The sequence below is a fragment of the Artibeus jamaicensis genome, unplaced genomic scaffold (assembly GCF_021234435.1).
Source record: "Artibeus jamaicensis isolate MK-2021 breed Jamaican fruit bat unplaced genomic scaffold, CSHL_Jam_final contig_240, whole genome shotgun sequence".
Lineage (NCBI taxonomy): Eukaryota > Metazoa > Chordata > Mammalia > Chiroptera > Phyllostomidae > Artibeus > Artibeus jamaicensis.
The window spans coordinates 25,692,565-25,697,356 of NW_026521506.1; the positions used below are offsets into that span (position 1 = coordinate 25,692,565).

At 40.7% G+C, this 4,792-nt stretch overlaps 1 non-coding gene across 1 annotated transcript; it reads left to right on the forward strand.

Moving 5' to 3' along the window:
* Positions 1-1,232: 1,232 nt before the first annotated feature.
* On the forward strand, positions 1,233-1,339 carry LOC119039714 (U6 spliceosomal RNA). The gene has a single exon (XR_005080675.2). It is a non-coding gene; the product is annotated as a U6 spliceosomal RNA (small nuclear RNA).
* Positions 1,340-4,792: the final 3,453 nt, after the last annotated feature.

A 4,792-nucleotide genomic window follows, 5' to 3' on the forward strand; every position in this document is an offset into this window, starting at 1 on the left:
TCTCTTAATGTTAAGTGCAACTAATTAAAAATGTGTGAAAAATCTGCAGGTCATAAAGACATGTTTGTCTAAGGGCTGGCTATAGCTTAGCTTGCAATCTTGATCTCACTCAACCTCCTATCTTGGGTATGATGGAGAAAACCAGGTTCACTGAGTGTCCTGATATTTGCTAGAGTAGGTGACAGAATAGGGATTACAACTCAGATTTGTGGTGATTACAATGAGAGCATTCTAGTTTCCCTCAATGAAGTTCCTACATTTAGATAAGTGAAGTATCCCATGACATTTTAAATATTATTTCATGGCAGATCCAAAGGCATGTGGCTTTTTCCCTCAATAATATATCACAAAAAGTATTTTCCATACATTATGCTACTCCACATCAAAGAAGTCATCAATGAAAAGTTTAGAAGTTTTGCTCCACCCATAATTTAAAAAAATTTAAACACTATGAAACTTTTCTGTAAATTTAAGTGTGTCATCTCTGATTTAGTATTTTGAATTCAAAGTCTTTCTGGAATATTCAGTACAATTACCAGAGATACTAGTGAACATGAAATGGTTTTTTTATGTTACATTTTGCTGTTTTGTTGAATTTGCGTTTGTCCTAAATTTTTTTAAAAGATTTTATTTATTTATCTTTAGAGGGGAAGGGAAGGAGAGAGGGAGAGAAACATCAATGTATGGTTGCCTTTCGTGTGTCCCCTGCTGGGAACTGGCCTGCAGGGAACCTGCCTGCAACCCCAGTATGTGCCCTGACTGGGAATCAAACCGCGATTGTCTGGTTCGCAGGCCCGTGCTCAAGCCACTGAACTACACCAGCCAGGGCTAGTTTGTCCTAAAATTTAAATAATCTAGTATTATTACTTGTTAATCAGCTTGAGTAGTAACTCAAGTAGATGTTAATACTTTGAAGTTCTTTTGTAAAATATTTATTTATTTATTTGTTTGTTTGTTTATTTATTTATAGAGAAAGGGGAAGGGAAAAACAGAGGGAGAGAAACATCCATGCGTAGTTGTACTCATGCACTCCCAAGTGGCAACCTAGGCATGTACTCTGCCCTGAAGTAGGAATCGAACTCGTGACCATCTACTGTGCAGGCCGGCACTCAGTCCACTGAGCCATACCAGCCAGGGCAATAGCTTGAAGTTCTTATACAATCTGATAGAGTCAAAACTTTTATCAAGTAGCTTCATATTTCAACATTTCTTGTACTAAACAATTATTCTTAGTGCTCACTTTGGCAGCACATATACTAAAATTGGAATGATACATGAAAGATTACCATGGCCACTGCACAAGAATGACACACATATTCGTCAAGTATTCCATATTTTTATACCACTTCACACCAGTCAGAATGGCCATTATGAACAAAGGAACAAATAACAAATGTTGGAGAGTGTGGAGAAAAGGGAACCCTAGTGCACTGTTGGTGGAATTGTAGAATGGTACAGCCACTATGGAAAACAATATGGAATTTCCTTAGAAAACTAAAACTGAAAATGCCTTTTGACCTGGCATTCCACTGCTAAGATTATATCCTAAGAACCCTGAAGCACCAATCCAAAAGAACCTATGCACTCCAATGTTCATAACAGCACAATTTACAATAGCCAAGTGCTAGAAGCAACCTAGATGCCCATCAGTAAATTAATGCATCAAAAAACTATGGTACATTTACACAATGGAATTCTATGCAGCAGAGAGAAAGTAGGAGCTCCTACCCTTTGCAACAGCATGGATGGTACTGGAAAGCTTTATGCTAAGTGAAATAAACCAGGCAGTAAAAGACAAATACCATATGATCTCACCTTTAATAAGAACCTAAACAACAAAACGAACAAGCCAGTGAATAGCCAAAAACATTGAAATTGAGAACAGGCTGACAGTGATCAGAAGGGAGAAGGGAGGGGATAAAGGGGGAAAAGGGTGAAGGGTTTACAGGAACAAGTATAAAGGACACATGTGGGGGTGGAAATGAGGGCAGGAGGCGGGGAGTGCTGGGGTGGTGGGGAGGGTTGGCAGAAAAGGCAGAAAACTGTACTTGAAAGACAATTTAAAAAATCATAAATAAATAAATTAATTAAAAAATATTAATGTGAAACTCCACTTGTACTTTAATTTTATAGTTCATAGGAAGAGATGCAGGGTGAATGTAAAGTTATTTAGAAACAAATTTCTACTTTGCCAAATGGCAAAAATTCAGCACAACAAAGTATCTCTAAATCAATATACAGCATGAATCACTTACAGGGTGAGACAGCATTAGCAAATATGTGAAGGGGAAATATCCAAAATAAAATTTTTTAATTTTATTTTTTTTCAGTAGATCATTATTTTTTATTGATGAGTAGTTTTTTATGTATACACAAGGGGTTGACCTATTCTCTCTGATTATTTTGGTAGATTCCAGTTTTTGTCTGCTATTAAGAGAGTTGTGAACATTTTTTAAAATTTTTAATTTTTTAAATTAATTTTATTTAGTTATTTTTCTTTTTTTTTTATTGATTGTGCCATTACATTTGCTCTATTCCCCCCTCCCTTCCCCTCCACCCTGCATACCCCTCCCCCACCATTTCCCCCTTTAGTTCATGAACATGTGTCTCAAATTCTTTAGATTCTGTATTTCCCCTCCTATTCTTACCCCTCCCCCCTATCTATTTTCTATCTACTGTCTATACCACTTATTTTCTGTACCTTCTCCCCCCCTTCCCCTCCTCCCACTCCCCTGTTGCTAACCCTCCCTGTGATCTTCATTTCTATGGTTCTGCTCCTGATCTAGCTATCCTCTTAGTTTGCTTTTGTTTTAGGTGTGGTTCTTAATAACTGTGAGTTTGCTGTCCTTTCACTGTTCATCTTTTTTATCTTCTTTTTCTTAGGTAAGTCCCATTAACATTTCATATAGTAAGGGCTTGGTGATGATGAACTCCTTGAATTTGACCTTATCTGAGAAGCACTTTATCTGTCTTTCCATTCTAAATGAAAGTTTTGCTGGGTAGAGCAATCTTGGTTGTAGATCTTTGGTTTTCATGACTTGGAAAACCTCTGTCCAGCCCCTTCTTGCCTGTAAGGTCTCTTTTGAGAAATCAGCTGACAGTCTGATGGGAACTCCTTTGTAGGTGACTGTCCCCTTAGCTCTTGCTGCTTCTAGGATTCTCTCCTTCATTTTAATCTTGGCTAATGTAATTATGATGTGCCTTGGTGTGTTCCTTCCCGGGTCCAACTTCCTCGGGACTCTCAGAGCTTCCTGGATCTCTCAGAAGTCTATTTCCTTTGCCATCTTGGGGAAATTCTCCTTTATTATTTGTTCAAATAATTTTTCAACTGGTGGTTGTGCCTTTCCCCCTTCTGGTACCCCTATAATTCGGATGTTGGAACGTTTAAAGATGTCCTGGAGTTTCCCAAGCCTCTCCTCATTTTTCTGAATTCTTATTTCTTCATTCCTTTCTGCTTGATCATCTTTTTCTTCTGTCTGGTGCTCTCCCTTGATTTGAGTCCCAATTTTCTTTCCATCACTATTGGTATCTTTTGTATCAGCATTCATTTCAATTAATTTAGCTTCCATATGTTTCTCTAATTTGTGACTAAAATCCACCAGTTCTGTAAGGATCTTTATAACCAGTGTTTTGAACTGTGCATCTGAAAGACTGGCTATTTCTTCATCACTTAGGTCTATCGGTTCTGGGGCTCTGAGTTGTTCTAGAGCCATTTTTGGTTTATTCGTGCTGTTTAGTGAGCAGAGCGAAGCCTTAGTTGTTTACCAGGATGGGGCGACCCAGGTCGCTGGTTTGTGACGTTGTGTGTGGGGGCGTGGTCAGAGAGGGAGCAATGGCGGTCCTCTCTGCTAGCCCAGCGCATCCAGACACTCAAACGCCTCGGGCTTGCTTATCCGATCCTGGTTTTGCGAGCCTGCTGCACCGCGCGGGTTTCCCTTCTCACTGGTTTCTCCGCACGTAAATGCGCGCGACTGAGCGACCCACCGCGCCTATTCCCTGTGCGCTCCGGCAGCCAGCTCGCTGGCGATCAGCCCTCGGTTGCCTGCGCGCCCCGCGCACCGCCCCGGGAATTTTTTCTTGCTAACCTGCTCTGCTTCTGGCCTCGCTCCTGGTACCGGTCCAGCCGAGTATCTAGTTGTCCTTTGGACTCCGTATTGTCGATTTTCCGTGTGGCTTGGTTGTGACTGCTGTTGAAAATAGTTGTTCTTAGATTTGGTTGTGCACAGAGGCGAGGTGGACCCTCCACCTACTTCTCCATCTTGGCTGAAGTCTATTTAGTTATTTTTCAAGTACATTTTTTTTTGTCTATTTCTCCCATCCCAGCCCCCCCTTCCCTGGGCTCCCACCTCCCTCCCATCCCCTCCCCTTAGTTCTCCTCCCTATGTCCTTCATATTTGTTCCTCCAAATCCCTCCCCCTTTCCCCCCCTTAAATTCCCTTCCCTCTTCCCTCTGATCACTGTCCCCTTGATCTCTGTTTCAGTGTCTTTGTTTTTTTTTCTGCTTGCTTGTTTGTTTTGTTGCTTAGCTTCCTGTTAAAGGTGAGATCATATGGCATTTGTCTTTCAACACCTGGCCTATTTCACTCAGCATGATGCTTTCCAGTTCCATCCATGTCGTTGCAAAAGGTAGTAGCTCCTTCTTTCTCTCTGCAGCATAGAATTCCATTGTGTATATGTACCACCATTTTTTTTGATGCATTCATTTACAGATGGGCACCTAGGTTGCTTCCGACTCTTGGCTATTGTAAATTGTGCTGCTATGAACATTGTGGTGCATAGATTCTTTGATATT